At 48.7% G+C, this 15,786-nt stretch overlaps 4 non-coding genes across 4 annotated transcripts; all 4 read left to right on the top strand.

The window, feature by feature from the left end:
* The first annotated feature begins 1,555 nt into the window (after positions 1-1,555).
* TRNAP-AGG (transfer RNA proline (anticodon AGG)) lies at positions 1,556-1,627 on the top strand. Its single transcript has one exon. It is a non-coding gene; the product is annotated as a tRNA-Pro (tRNA).
* A 3,511-nt stretch (positions 1,628-5,138) lies between these two features.
* Positions 5,139-5,210, top strand: TRNAP-AGG (transfer RNA proline (anticodon AGG)). The gene has a single exon. It is a non-coding gene; the product is annotated as a tRNA-Pro (tRNA).
* Positions 5,211-8,721: 3,511 nt separating this feature from the next.
* TRNAP-AGG (transfer RNA proline (anticodon AGG)) lies at positions 8,722-8,793 on the top strand. Its single transcript has one exon. It is a non-coding gene; the product is annotated as a tRNA-Pro (tRNA).
* Positions 8,794-12,305: 3,512 nt separating this feature from the next.
* On the top strand, positions 12,306-12,377 carry TRNAP-AGG (transfer RNA proline (anticodon AGG)). The gene has a single exon. It is a non-coding gene; the product is annotated as a tRNA-Pro (tRNA).
* Positions 12,378-15,786: the final 3,409 nt, after the last annotated feature.

Here is a 15,786-nt window from a genome sequence, read left to right as displayed (position 1 = left end):
TGCAATGCAATACATGCTTTATACTGGCGTCGAGACGGTTCAGCATCATGAAGGTATGCGAGATTTCTTTGCAACTGCTTTTCTGTGCTGGAGCAGCAGTGCTCGTAGGAACATTAAATGCACAGTGCTTCTCCATGGTAATTTCGGGTCCAGTTCTGAAATCACCTCTTGGAATGAAAGTGATCCCAGTTCCTTTCTTCCAAGGGAAGAGATTGTGTTCCGGAAGGCTCAGCTTTGAGCGTCATGAACATTGGCCCTCATCCTTGCATCCCAGTCCAATGCATAGCCACATAAAGCAAGCAGGTGTGTCTGTTTCCATAGTGTGGTGGTTCCAGTACAATGCATAGCCACATGAAGCAAGCCGGCAAGTGTGTCTGCTTGTGTAGTGTAGTGGTTATCATGCGCACCTCACATGCGAAAGGTCCCTGGTTCGAGTCGCTGGGCTTTTTCACAGTATTTGCATTTCCTGCCTCACCTGACAGGCAAGCTGAGATAAAAGAGACTGTGTCTATCCCTCACCATCGTGAGGTACTACGCTCCTGGGGCATCTGTCACAGCTCACCAAGAGGAGTTGCGCCAGCTTACGGCAGTCAGTTGCTCACTGTTTGACCTTTGCAATGAAGCCTGAGCCTACAGCATTCAAGCCAGCCAAGGAAGGAAGGTACGAGAGCGAAAATAGCTTTCCTGCCCTCACCAAGAACACACACCTTGAGCAAATAAAGTGCCAGACTTACAAGGCCCTATCGCCACCGGAGCATCACTTTTAGTGACGCCCCGGTGGCACTATGCACTGCGCGGTATTTACAAGATGGCGTTCAGCCACTTTTTGTGGCTTAACACCACCTTGTAAATACGGCCCCTTAGCACGCAGCGCGTTCCCTGGAAGGGGCGTGCAATGGGTGTTGTTGGGAGTGTGCCACAGCAACACCATAGCATTTTGATGCTGCTCCAGATTTAGGAGTTGGCGTAAATCTGCGTCAGCGCCAAAATCCAACGCCATCCCAGGGGTGTCGTTAGAGTGGCGCACTGAGGAGAAATGTTTTCATTTCTCCTTGTTTTTGCTCTTGCTATGTGTGATGCATTCTGCAGCACACATAGAAGTAAGAGCAAATCACCATTGAAGATTTTTTTTTTGGGCAGGAAGGTGTCCCTTCCTGCACAAAAACAATTTCCCCCTCAACGCAGTCATCCTTGTACCATGGTGCAAGAACGGCTGCGTTGGCGCTCAGCAGCTAATTTAGAGCTGGCGCAGGGGGAAGCACAGGGGTGCGCTGTATTCTACTAAATACGGCGCTTTCCTGCATTTTGAAAATGACGGCACGTGGGGCTTGCAAATTTGGCACAGCGTCGCGCTTAGTCATTTTCTTGTAAATCTGGGCCAAAATGTCTAAAGGATAGAGGCTTTTTATGTCATGTTCGATGAAGACCATGCAAATGACTCTAGTCGTACTGCAAAAGAGAGCACCATGTGCAGTTTCTTGCTTTGGGATGTAGTCTCCCACTCTCTGTCACCAATCCTCCGAGCAGGGTCGGAGCCGTTGCATTTCTGTGCCCAGGCTCGTTGGTCTAGGGGTATGATTCTCGCTTAGGGTGCGAGAGGTCCCGGGTTCAAATCCCGGACGAGCCCATTTTAGCGGAAAACAATCAAATCCTGCTCAAAATACACAACCCCTCAACATTTCTCATTTTACTCGAAGCATTGTTGCGCAAAACATATTTTTTGCCTCAGGCGAAAAATGGATTACAATGCCTTGGCTTCCTTCCTGCTTGCTCTCAGTGCGCCCTGTGTGATGATTTCACAGGCTCTCCTTCCTGGCATTTAGGCATCAGATATTTGTCTGTCTCTGCCCGCAGCTATGGGATTTTTCAGGACGTCTGAGTGTATGCATGCTGGCCGACACCGCTGCAATTTTCACACTTACCCCTCGCATTCCGAGCAACTGCTGATAAAGTATAGAGGAAATCGTGCAAACATATGAGGGGAACTGTGCTCCTTCAGTCAAATCAGCAAGCTTGTTTCTGTAGTGTAGTGGTTATCACGTTCGCCTCACACGCGAAAAGTCCCCGGTTTGAGACCGGGCAGAAACACTTGGCAGCAGCAGCTTTTGTGTTTGCTCCCTAAAACCTCAGTCTCTCTCAATGCACACTTAGACAGAAATGACCTTTAAAAACTTGTGACCTGTGTAAAACGTGCTTTACTATTGCAGGACGCTAAAAAGTTATCTGCATCCCTCGGTGGTCGTGCATGTGCATTGTTTCTTGTTCTGTTTTTTTTTTTTTTTCTTGGCCATGTTATATTGTGGGGCCTTTAAAGCTGTGACTTTGATAGGAACATTGCAAGCGGCAAAATCAACAAGTGCAGACTGAAGAGTCCGACCTGCACACTGTTTTGGCTGTCAGGATGGCCGAGTGGTCTAAGGCGCCAGACTCAAGAGAGCTTGATTTTCAGTGAAGCTGAGCCTTCTGGTCTCTTCATGGAGGCGTGGGTTCAAATCCCACTTCTGACAGGTGTATTTTCTTCCCTTAAATCTTGCTCTGCTTGCAGAGCCAGCTCCTCAGACCACTATCTTTGGAAGCTGCTGTGGCATGTGAGGAGAAATCCACCAACCCATCGGCTGGGCCCTCAATCAAAATTCTGTGTATTACTGGAAGGGGCGTCTCAGGCACACCTTCTGTTAGAGCTGCACTTTATGACAGTAACTACCATGCTGGTTTCTACTTAAGCAGTTGATTCTATCGTTTGAAGTGAGGCTCTCCTGCCACCTTTTGGGCAAAGAAGACTCTGCCCCTGCAACAACACAGGCAGACAAGCTCAAACTAGGTTTCTTGGTTAGGTGGGCGGAGCATATTGGCAATGGTGCCTCCTCGTGACTTGCAATTTACATGAAGAAGACAGAGAGGCAGCTGGGAGTAGGCAGTACCCATGAACCCCTGAACACTGTCTTGCGACTAGCACACAATTCTGAAATGAGGCGGGGGAAAGGAGGTGATTTCCCCATCAAGAGCCATTCCGGGAAATCAGCCACCCTGCGTCTCCCAGGTGAGTGTTTCAGGCCTATGAGCCACTAATATAAATCTCGCCTGATCGAGCCTGATCGAGCGCTGACCGAGCAAGTGTGCTTGAATCCAAGAGGCATGCTCCTCTGGCTCAAGAGCTAGCAGGCCCTTCAGTGCTTCTGGTTGGGAAATCTAAGGTGCAAGGGTCCATGACTAGCAGCGGGTTACAACTACCAGAAAGGGTCTGCTTTTCACATCAGTCCCCTAGTTCAGCTCACTGGCACAGGGCATTTTGACTACCTCTTGCCTTGCTAGAGACAAACAAAAAATCCTTGACAGAAAACATCAATTGCTATTACACGCTTAGAGAGAGAGAGCCTCCAAATGGCCCTGCTTTTCTGAAAGACGCTTCAGAAGATGTTTCAAATGACTATGCAGCGGCAGTCTAGTTGGTATAGGGGTATGATTCTCGCTTCGGGTGTGAGAGGACCTCGGTTCAAATCCCAGACAAACCCCTACCTTTAGAGGTTCAGTCTGTGTTTTAAACAGGAGTATTTCTGCTTTTCACTCTTGTAAGATGTCATGTTGCAATGCAATACATGCTTTATACTGGCGTCGAGACGGTTCAGCATCATGAAGGTATGCGAGATTTCTTTGCAACTGCTTTTCTGTGCTGGAGCAGCAGTGCTCGTAGGAACATTAAATGCACAGTGCTTCTCCATGGTAATTTCGGGTCCAGTTCTGAAATCACCTCTTGGAATGAAAGTGATCCCAGTTCCTTTCTTCCAAGGGAAGAGATTGTGTTCCGGAAGGCTCAGCTTTGAGCGTCATGAACATTGGCCCTCATCCTTGCATCCCAGTCCAATGCATAGCCACATAAAGCAAGCAGGTGTGTCTGTTTCCATAGTGTGGTGGTTCCAGTACAATGCATAGCCACATGAAGCAAGCCGGCAAGTGTGTCTGCTTGTGTAGTGTAGTGGTTATCATGCGCACCTCACATGCGAAAGGTCCCTGGTTCGAGTCGCTGGGCTTTTTCACAGTATTTGCATTTCCTGCCTCACCTGACAGGCAAGCTGAGATAAAAGAGACTGTGTCTATCCCTCACCATCGTGAGGTACTACGCTCCTGGGGCATCTGTCACAGCTCACCAAGAGGAGTTGCGCCAGCTTACGGCAGTCAGTTGCTCACTGTTTGACCTTTGCAATGAAGCCTGAGCCTACAGCATTCAAGCCAGCCAAGGAAGGAAGGTACGAGAGCGAAAATAGCTTTCCTGCCCTCACCAAGAACACACACCTTGAGCAAATAAAGTGCCAGACTTACAAGGCCCTATCGCCACCGGAGCATCACTTTTAGTGACGCCCCGGTGGCACTATGCACTGCGCGGTATTTACAAGATGGCGTTCAGCCACTTTTTGTGGCTTAACACCACCTTGTAAATACGGCCCCTTAGCACGCAGCGCGTTCCCTGGAAGGGGCGTGCAATGGGTGTTGTTGGGAGTGTGCCACAGCAACACCATAGCATTTTGATGCTGCTCCAGATTTAGGAGTTGGCGTAAATCTGCGTCAGCGCCAAAATCCAACGCCATCCCAGGGGTGTCGTTAGAGTGGCGCACTGAGGAGAAATGTTTTCATTTCTCCTTGTTTTTGCTCTTGCTATGTGTGATGCATTCTGCAGCACACATAGAAGTAAGAGCAAATCACCATTGAAGATTTTTTTTTTGGGCAGGAAGGTGTCCCTTCCTGCACAAAAACAATTTCCCCCTCAACGCAGTCATCCTTTTACCATGGTGCAAGAACGGCTGCGTTGGCGCTCAGCAGCTAATTTAGAGCTGGCGCAGGGGGAAGCACAGGGGTGCGCTGTATTCTACTAAATACGGCGCTTTCCTGCATTTTGAAAATGACGGCACGTGGGGCTTGCAAATTTGGCACAGCGTCGCGCTTAGTCATTTTCTTGTAAATCTGGGCCAAAATGTCTAAAGGATAGAGGCTTTTTATGTCATGTTCGATGAAGACCATGCAAATGACTCTAGTCGTACTGCAAAAGAGAGCACCATGTGCAGTTTCTTGCTTTGGGATGTAGTCTCCCACTCTCTGTCACCAATCCTCCGAGCAGGGTCGGAGCCGTTGCATTTCTGTGCCCAGGCTCGTTGGTCTAGGGGTATGATTCTCGCTTAGGGTGCGAGAGGTCCCGGGTTCAAATCCCAGACGAGCCCATTTTAGCGGAAAACAATCAAATCCTGCTCAAAATACACAACCCCTCAACATTTCTCATTTTACTCGAAGCATTGTTGCGCAAAACATATTTTTTGCCTCAGGCGAAAAATGGATTACAATGCCTTGGCTTCCTTCCTGCTTGCTCTCAGTGCGCCCTGTGTGATGATTTCACAGGCTCTCCTTCCTGGCATTTAGGCATCAGATATTTGTCTGTCTCTGCCCGCAGCTATGGGATTTTTCAGGACGTCTGAGTGTATGCATGCTGGCCGACACCGCTGCAATTTTCACACTTACCCCTCGCATTCCGAGCAACTGCTGATAAAGTATAGAGGAAATCGTGCAAACATATGAGGGGAACTGTGCTCCTTCAGTCAAATCAGCAAGCTTGTTTCTGTAGTGTAGTGGTTATCACGTTCGCCTCACACGCGAAAAGTCCCCGGTTTGAGACCGGGCAGAAACACTTGGCAGCAGCAGCTTTTGTGTTTGCTCCCTAAAACCTCAGTCTCTCTCAATGCACACTTAGACAGAAATGACCTTTAAAAACTTGTGACCTGTGTAAAACGTGCTTTACTATTGCAGGACGCTAAAAAGTTATCTGCATCCCTCGGTGGTCGTGCATGTGCATTGTTTCTTGTTCTGTTTTTTTTTTTTTTTCTTGGCCATGTTATATTGTGGGGCCTTTAAAGCTGTGACTTTGATAGGAACATTGCAAGCGGCAAAATCAACAAGTGCAGACTGAAGAGTCCGACCTGCACACTGTTTTGGCTGTCAGGATGGCCGAGTGGTCTAAGGCGCCAGACTCAAGAGAGCTTGATCTTCAGTGAAGCTGAGCCTTCTGGTCTCTTCATGGAGGCGTGGGTTCAAATCCCACTTCTGACAGGTGTATTTTCTTCCCTTAAATCTTGCTCTGCTTGCAGAGCCAGCTCCTCAGACCACTATCTTTGGAAGCTGCTGTGGCATGTGAGGAGAAATCCACCAACCCATCGGCTGGGCCCTCAATCAAAATTCTGTGTATTACTGGAAGGGGCGTCTCAGGCACACCTTCTGTTAGAGCTGCACTTTATGACAGTAACTACCATGCTGGTTTCTACTTAAGCAGTTGATTCTATCGTTTGAAGTGAGGCTCTCCTGCCACCTTTTGGGCAAAGAAGACTCTGCCCCTGCAACAACACAGGCAGACAAGCTCAAACTAGGTTTCTTGGTTAGGTGGGCGGAGCATATTGGCAATGGTGCCTCCTCGTGACTTGCAATTTACATGAAGAAGACAGAGAGGCAGCTGGGAGTAGGCAGTACCCATGAACCCCTGAACACTGTCTTGCGACTAGCACACAATTCTGAAATGAGGCGGGGGAAAGGAGGTGATTTCCCCATCAAGAGCCATTCCGGGAAATCAGCCACCCTGCGTCTCCCAGGTGAGTGTTTCAGGCCTATGAGCCACTAATATAAATCTCGCCTGATCGAGCCTGATCGAGCGCTGACCGAGCAAGTGTGCTTGAATCCAAGAGGCATGCTCCTCTGGCTCAAGAGCTAGCAGGCCCTTCAGTGCTTCTGGTTGGGAAATCTAAGGTGCAAGGGTCCATGACTAGCAGCGGGTTACAACTACCAGAAAGGGTCTGCTTTTCACATCAGTCCCCTAGTTCAGCTCACTGGCACAGGGCATTTTGACTACCTCTTGCCTTGCTAGAGACAAACAAAAAATCCTTGACAGAAAACATCAATTGCTATGGCACGCTTAGAGAGAGAGAGCCTCCAAATGGCCCTGCTTTTCTGAAAGACGCTTCAGAAGATGTTTCAAATGACTATGCAGCGGCAGTCTAGTTGGTATAGGGGTATGATTCTCGCTTCGGGTGTGAGAGGACCTCGGTTCAAATCCCAGACAAACCCCTACCTTTATAGGTTCAGTCTGTGTTTTAAACAGGAGTATTTCTGCTTTTCACTCTTGTAAGATGTCATGTTGCAATGCAATACATGCTTTATACTGGCGTCGAGACGGTTCAGCATCATGAAGGTATGCGAGATTTCTTTGCAACTGCTTTTCTGTGCTGGAGCAGCAGTGCTCGTAGGAACATTAAATGCACAGTGCTTCTCCATGGTAATTTCGGGTCCAGTTCTGAAATCACCTCTTGGAATGAAAGTGATCCCAGTTCCTTTCTTCCAAGGGAAGAGATTGTGTTCCGGAAGGCTCAGCTTTGAGCGTCATGAACATTGGCCCTCATCCTTGCATCCCAGTCCAATGCATAGCCACATAAAGCAAGCAGGTGTGTCTGTTTCCATAGTGTGGTGGTTCCAGTACAATGCATAGCCACATGAAGCAAGCCGGCAAGTGTGTCTGCTTGTGTAGTGTAGTGGTTATCATGCGCACCTCACATGCGAAAGGTCCCTGGTTCGAGTCGCTGGGCTTTTTCACAGTATTTGCATTTCCTGCCTCACCTGACAGGCAAGCTGAGATAAAAGAGACTGTGTCTATCCCTCACCATCGTGAGGTACTACGCTCCTGGGGCATCTGTCACAGCTCACCAAGAGGAGTTGCGCCAGCTTACGGCAGTCAGTTGCTCACTGTTTGACCTTTGCAATGAAGCCTGAGCCTACAGCATTCAAGCCAGCCAAGGAAGGAAGGTACGAGAGCGAAAATAGCTTTCCTGCCCTCACCAAGAACACACACCTTGAGCAAATAAAGTGCCAGACTTACAAGGCCCTATCGCCACCGGAGCATCACTTTTAGTGACGCCCCGGTGGCACTATGCACTGCGCGGTATTTACAAGATGGCGTTCAGCCACTTTTTGTGGCTTAACACCACCTTGTAAATACGGCCCCTTAGCACGCAGCGCGTTCCCTGGAAGGGGCGTGCAATGGGTGTTGTTGGGAGTGTGCCACAGCAACACCATAGCATTTTGATGCTGCTCCAGATTTAGGAGTTGGCGTAAATCTGCGTCAGCGCCAAAATCCAACGCCATCCCAGGGGTGTCGTTAGAGTGGCGCACTGAGGAGAAATGTTTTCATTTCTCCTTGTTTTTGCTCTTGCTATGTGTGATGCATTCTGCAGCACACATAGAAGTAAGAGCAAATCACCATTGAAGATTTTTTTTTTGGGCAGGAAGGTGTCCCTTCCTGCACAAAAACAATTTCCCCCTCAACGCAGTCATCCTTGTACCATGGTGCAAGAACGGCTGCGTTGGCGCTCAGCAGCTAATTTAGAGCTGGCGCAGGGGGAAGCACAGGGGTGCGCTGTATTCTACTAAATACGGCGCTTTCCTGCATTTTGAAAATGACGGCACGTGGGGCTTGCAAATTTGGCACAGCGTCGCGCTTAGTCATTTTCTTGTAAATCTGGGCCAAAATGTCTAAAGGATAGAGGCTTTTTATGTCATGTTCGATGAAGACCATGCAAATGACTCTAGTCGTACTGCAAAAGAGAGCACCATGTGCAGTTTCTTGCTTTGGGATGTAGTCTCCCACTCTCTGTCACCAATCCTCCGAGCAGGGTCGGAGCCGTTGCATTTCTGTGCCCAGGCTCGTTGGTCTAGGGGTATGATTCTCGCTTAGGGTGCGAGAGGTCCCGGGTTCAAATCCCGGACGAGCCCATTTTAGCGGAAAACAATCAAATCCTGCTCAAAATACACAACCCCTCAACATTTCTCATTTTACTCGAAGCATTGTTGCGCAAAACATATTTTTTGCCTCAGGCGAAAAATGGATTACAATGCCTTGGCTTCCTTCCTGCTTGCTCTCAGTGCGCCCTGTGTGATGATTTCACAGGCTCTCCTTCCTGGCATTTAGGCATCAGATATTTGTCTGTCTCTGCCCGCAGCTATGGGATTTTTCAGGACGTCTGAGTGTATGCATGCTGGCCGACACCGCTGCAATTTTCACACTTACCCCTCGCATTCCGAGCAACTGCTGATAAAGTATAGAGGAAATCGTGCAAACATATGAGGGGAACTGTGCTCCTTCAGTCAAATCAGCAAGCTTGTTTCTGTAGTGTAGTGGTTATCACGTTCGCCTCACACGCGAAAAGTCCCCGGTTTGAGACCGGGCAGAAACACTTGGCAGCAGCAGCTTTTGTGTTTGCTCCCTAAAACCTCAGTCTCTCTCAATGCACACTTAGACAGAAATGACCTTTAAAAACTTGTGACCTGTGTAAAACGTGCTTTACTATTGCAGGACGCTAAAAAGTTATCTGCATCCCTCGGTGGTCGTGCATGTGCATTGTTTCTTGTTCTGTTTTTTTTTTTTTTTCTTGGCCATGTTATATTGTGGGGCCTTTAAAGCTGTGACTTTGATAGGAACATTGCAAGCGGCAAAATCAACAAGTGCAGACTGAAGAGTCCGACCTGCACACTGTTTTGGCTGTCAGGATGGCCGAGTGGTCTAAGGCGCCAGACTCAAGAGAGCTTGATCTTCAGTGAAGCTGAGCCTTCTGGTCTCTTCATGGAGGCGTGGGTTCAAATCCCACTTCTGACAGGTGTATTTTCTTCCCTTAAATCTTGCTCTGCTTGCAGAGCCAGCTCCTCAGACCACTATCTTTGGAAGCTGCTGTGGCATGTGAGGAGAAATCCACCAACCCATCGGCTGGGCCCTCAATCAAAATTCTGTGTATTACTGGAAGGGGCGTCTCAGGCACACCTTCTGTTAGAGCTGCACTTTATGACAGTAACTACCATGCTGGTTTCTACTTAAGCAGTTGATTCTATCGTTTGAAGTGAGGCTCTCCTGCCACCTTTTGGGCAAAGAAGACTCTGCCCCTGCAACAACACAGGCAGACAAGCTCAAACTAGGTTTCTTGGTTAGGTGGGCGGAGCATATTGGCAATGGTGCCTCCTCGTGACTTGCAATTTACATGAAGAAGACAGAGAGGCAGCTGGGAGTAGGCAGTACCCATGAACCCCTGAACACTGTCTTGCGACTAGCACACAATTCTGAAATGAGGCGGGGGAAAGGAGGTGATTTCCCCATCAAGAGCCATTCCGGGAAATCAGCCACCCTGCGTCTCCCAGGTGAGTGTTTCAGGCCTATGAGCCACTAATATAAATCTCGCCTGATCGAGCCTGATCGAGCGCTGACCGAGCAAGTGTGCTTGAATCCAAGAGGCATGCTCCTCTGGCTCAAGAGCTAGCAGGCCCTTCAGTGCTTCTGGTTGGGAAATCTAAGGTGCAAGGGTCCATGACTAGCAGCGGGTTACAACTACCAGAAAGGGTCTGCTTTTCACATCAGTCCCCTAGTTCAGCTCACTGGCACAGGGCATTTTGACTACCTCTTGCCTTGCTAGAGACAAACAAAAAATCCTTGACAGAAAACATCAATTGCTATTACACGCTTAGAGAGAGAGAGCCTCCAAATGGCCCTGCTTTTCTGAAAGACGCTTCAGAAGATGTTTCAAATGACTATGCAGCGGCAGTCTAGTTGGTATAGGGGTATGATTCTCGCTTCGGGTGTGAGAGGACCTCGGTTCAAATCCCAGACAAACCCCTACCTTTAGAGGTTCAGTCTGTGTTTTAAACAGGAGTATTTCTGCTTTTCACTCTTGTAAGATGTCATGTTGCAATGCAATACATGCTTTATACTGGCGTCGAGACGGTTCAGCATCATGAAGGTATGCGAGATTTCTTTGCAACTGCTTTTCTGTGCTGGAGCAGCAGTGCTCGTAGGAACATTAAATGCACAGTGCTTCTCCATGGTAATTTCGGGTCCAGTTCTGAAATCACCTCTTGGAATGAAAGTGATCCCAGTTCCTTTCTTCCAAGGGAAGAGATTGTGTTCCGGAAGGCTCAGCTTTGAGCGTCATGAACATTGGCCCTCATCCTTGCATCCCAGTCCAATGCATAGCCACATAAAGCAAGCAGGTGTGTCTGTTTCCATAGTGTGGTGGTTCCAGTACAATGCATAGCCACATGAAGCAAGCCGGCAAGTGTGTCTGCTTGTGTAGTGTAGTGGTTATCATGCGCACCTCACATGCGAAAGGTCCCTGGTTCGAGTCGCTGGGCTTTTTCACAGTATTTGCATTTCCTGCCTCACCTGACAGGCAAGCTGAGATAAAAGAGACTGTGTCTATCCCTCACCATCGTGAGGTACTACGCTCCTGGGGCATCTGTCACAGCTCACCAAGAGGAGTTGCGCCAGCTTACGGCAGTCAGTTGCTCACTGTTTGACCTTTGCAATGAAGCCTGAGCCTACAGCATTCAAGCCAGCCAAGGAAGGAAGGTACGAGAGCGAAAATAGCTTTCCTGCCCTCACCAAGAACACACACCTTGAGCAAATAAAGTGCCAGACTTACAAGGCCCTATCGCCACCGGAGCATCACTTTTAGTGACGCCTCCGGTGGCACTATGCACTGCGCGGTATTTACAAGATGGCGTTCAGCCACTTTTTGTGGCTTAACACCACCTTGTAAATACGGCCCCTTAGCACGCAGCGCGTTCCCTGGAAGGGGCGTGCAATGGGTGTTGTTGGGAGTGTGCCACAGCAACACCAAAGCATTTTGATGCTGCTCCAGATTTAGGAGTTGGCGTAAATCTGCGTCAGCGCCAAAATCCAACGCCATCCCAGGGGTGTCGTTAGAGCGGCGCACTGAGGAGAAATGTTTTCATTTCTCCTTGTTTTTGCTCTTTCTATGTGTGATGCATTCTGCAGCACACATAGAAGTAAGAGCAAATCACCATTGAAGATTTTTTTTTGGGGCAGGAAGGTTTCCCTTCCTGCACAAAAACAATTTCCCCCTCAACGCAGTCATCCTTGTACCATGGTGCAAGAACGGCTGCGTTGGCGCTCAGCAGCTAATTTAGAGCTGGCGCAGGGGGAAGCACAGGGGTGCGCTGTATTCTACTAAATACGGCGCTTTCCTGCATTTTGAAAATGACGGCACGTGGGGCTTGCAAATTTGGCACAGCGTCGCGCTTAGTCATTTTCTTGTAAATCTGGGCCAAAATGTCTAAAGGATAGAGGCTTTTTATGTCATGTTCGATGAAGACCATGCAAATGACTCTAGTCGTACTGCAAAAGAGAGCACCATGTGCAGTTTCTTGCTTTGGGATGTAGTCTCCCACTCTCTGTCACCAATCCTCCGAGCAGGGTCGGAGCCGTTGCATTTCTGTGCCCAGGCTCGTTGGTCTAGGGGTATGATTCTCGCTTAGGGTGCGAGAGGTCCCGGGTTCAAATCCCGGACGAGCCCATTTTAGCGGAAAACAATCAAATCCTGCTCAAAATACACAACCCCTCAACATTTCTCATTTTACTCGAAGCATTGTTGCGCAAAACATATTTTTTGCCTCAGGCGAAAAATGGATTACAATGACTTGGCTTCCTTCCTGCTTGCTCTCAGTGCGCCCTGTGTGATGATTTCACAGGCTCTCCTTCCTGGCATTTAGGCATCAGATATTTGTCTGTCTCTGCCCGCAGCTATGGGATTTTTCAGGACGTCTGAGTGTATGCATGCTGGCCGACACCGCTGCAATTTTCACACTTACCCCTCGCATTCCGAGCAACTGCTGATAAAGTATAGAGGAAATCGTGCAAACATATGAGGGGAACTGTGCTCCTTCAGTCAAATCAGCAAGCTTGTTTCTGTAGTGTAGTGGTTATCACGTTCGCCTCACACGCGAAAAGTCCCCGGTTTGAGACCGGGCAGAAACACTTGGCAGCAGCAGCTTTTGTGTTTGCTCCCTAAAACCTCAGTCTCTCTCAATGCACACTTAGACAGAAATGACCTTTAAAAACTTGTGACCTGTGTAAAACGTGCTTTACTATTGCAGGACGCTAAAAAGTTATCTGCATCCCTCGGTGGTCGTGCATGTGCATTGTTTCTTGTTCTGTTTTTTTTTTTTTTTCTTGGCCATGTTATATTGTGGGGCCTTTAAAGCTGTGACTTTGATAGGAACATTGCAAGCGGCAAAATCAACAAGTGCAGACTGAAGAGTCCGACCTTCACACTGTTTTGGCTGTCAGGATGGCCGAGTGGTCTAAGGCGCCAGACTCAAGAGAGCTTGATCTTCAGTGGAAGCTGAGCCTTCTGGTCTCTTCATGGAGGCGTGGGTTCAAATCCCACTTCTGACTGGTGTATTTTCTTCCCTTAAATCTTGCTCTGCTTGCAGAGCCAGCTCCTCAGACCACTATCTTTGGAAGCTGCTGTGGCATGTGAGGAGAAATCCACCAACCCATCGGCTGGGCCCTCAATCAAAATTCTGTGTATTACTGGAAGGGGCGTCTCAGGCACACCTTCTGTTAGAGCTGCACTTTATGACAGTAACTACCATGCTGGTTTCTACTTAAGCAGTTGATTCTATCGTTTGAAGTGAGGCTCTCCTGCCACCTTTTGGGCAAAGAAGACTCTGCCCCTGCAACAACACAGGCAGACAAGCTCAAACTAGGTTTCTTGGTTAGGTGGGCGGAGCATATTGGCAATGGTGCCTCCTCGTGACTTGCAATTTACATGAAGAAGACAGAGAGGCAGCTGGGAGTAGGCAGTACCCATGAACCCCTGAACACTGTCTTGCGACTAGCACACAATTCTGAAATGAGGCGGGGGAAAGGAGGTGATTTCCCCATCAAGGGCCATTCCGGGAAATCAGCCACCCTGCGTCTCCCAGGTGAGTGTTTCAGGCCTATGAGCCACTAATATAAATCTCGCCTGATCGAGCCTGATCGAGCGCTGACCGAGCAAGTGTGCTTGAATCCAAGAGGCATGCTCCTCTGGCTCAAGAGCTAGCAGGCCCTTCAGTGCTTCTGGTTGGGAAATCTAAGGTGCAAGGGTCCATGACTAGCAGCGGGTTACAACTACCAGAAAGGGTCTGCTTTTCACATCAGTCCCCTAGTTCAGCTCACTGGCACAGGGCATTTTGACTACCTCTTGCCTTGCTAGAGACAAACAAAAAATCCTTGACAGAAAACATCAATTGCTATGGCACGCTTAGAGAGAGAGAGCCTCCAAATGGCCCTGCTTTTCTGAAAGACGCTTCAGAAGATGTTTCAAATGACTATGCAGCGGCAGTCTAGTTGGTATAGGGGTATGATTCTCGCTTCGGGTGTGAGAGGACCTCGGTTCAAATCCCAGACAAACCCCTACCTTTAGAGGTTCAGTCTGTGTTTTAAACAGGAGTATTTCTGCTTTTCACTCTTGTAAGATGTCATGTTGCAATGCAATACATGCTTTATACTGGCGTCGAGACGGTTCAGCATCATGAAGGTATGCGAGATTTCTTTGCAACTGCTTTTCTGTGCTGGAGCAGCAGTGCTCGTAGGAACATTAAATGCACAGTGCTTCTCCATGGTAATTTCGGGTCCAGTTCTGAAATCACCTCTTGGAATGAAAGTGATCCCAGTTCCTTTCTTCCAAGGGAAGAGATTGTGTTCCGGAAGGCTCAGCTTTGAGCGTCATGAACATTGGCCCTCATCCTTGCATCCCAGTCCAATGCATAGCCACATAAAGCAAGCAGGTGTGTCTGTTTCCATAGTGTGGTGGTTCCAGTACAATGCATAGCCACATGAAGCAAGCCGGCAAGTGTGTCTGCTTGTGTAGTGTAGTGGTTATCATGCGCACCTCACATGCGAAAGGTCCCTGGTTCGAGTCGCTGGGCTTTTTCACAGTATTTGCATTTCCTGCCTCACCTGACAGGCAAGCTGAGATAAAAGAGACTGTGTCTATCCCTCACCATCGTGAGGTACTACGCTCCTGGGGCATCTGTCACAGCTCACCAAGAGGAGTTGCGCCAGCTTACGGCAGTCAGTTGCTCACTGTTTGACCTTTGCAATGAAGCCTGAGCCTACAGCATTCAAGCCAGCCAAGGAAGGAAGGTACGAGAGCGAAAATAGCTTTCCTGCCCTCACCAAGAACACACACCTTGAGCAAATAAAGTGCCAGACTTACAAGGCCCTATCGCCACCGGAGCATCACTTTTAGTGACGCCCCGGTGGCACTATGCACTGCGCGGTATTTACAAGATGGCGTTCAGCCACTTTTTGTGGCTTAACACCACCTTGTAAATACGGCCCCTTAGCACGCAGCGCGTTCCCTGGAAGGGGCGTGCAATGGGTGTTGTTGGGAGTGTGCCACAGCAACACCATAGCATTTTGATGCTGCTCCAGATTTAGGAGTTGGCGTAAATCTGCGTCAGCGCCAAAATCCAACGCCATCCCAGGGGTGTCGTTAGAGTGGCGCACTGAGGAGAAATGTTTTCATTTCTCCTTGTTTTTGCTCTTGCTATGTGTGATGCATTCTGCAGCACACATAGAAGTAAGAGCAAATCACCATTGAAGATTTTTTTTTTGGGCAGGAAGGTGTCCCTTCCTGCACAAAAACAATTTCCCCCTCAACGCAGTCATCCTTGTACCATGGTGCAAGAACGGCTGCGTTGGCGCTCAGCAGCTAATTTAGAGCTGGCGCAGGGGGAAGCACAGGGGTGCGCTGTATTCTACTAAATACGGCGCTTTCCTGCATTTTGAAAATGACGGCACGTGGGGCTTGCAAATTTGGCACAGCGTCGCGCTTAGTCATTTTCTTGTAAATCTGGGCCAAAATGTCTAAAGGATAGATGCTTTTTATGTCATGTTCGATGAAGACCATGCAAATGACTCTAGTCGTACTG

Source organism: Pleurodeles waltl, unplaced genomic scaffold, assembly GCF_031143425.1.
Source record: "Pleurodeles waltl isolate 20211129_DDA unplaced genomic scaffold, aPleWal1.hap1.20221129 scaffold_72, whole genome shotgun sequence".
Lineage (NCBI taxonomy): Eukaryota > Metazoa > Chordata > Amphibia > Caudata > Salamandridae > Pleurodeles > Pleurodeles waltl.
The sequence above is the reverse complement of the archived record's forward strand: the minus strand, read 5'-3'. Positions and strand labels throughout refer to the sequence as shown.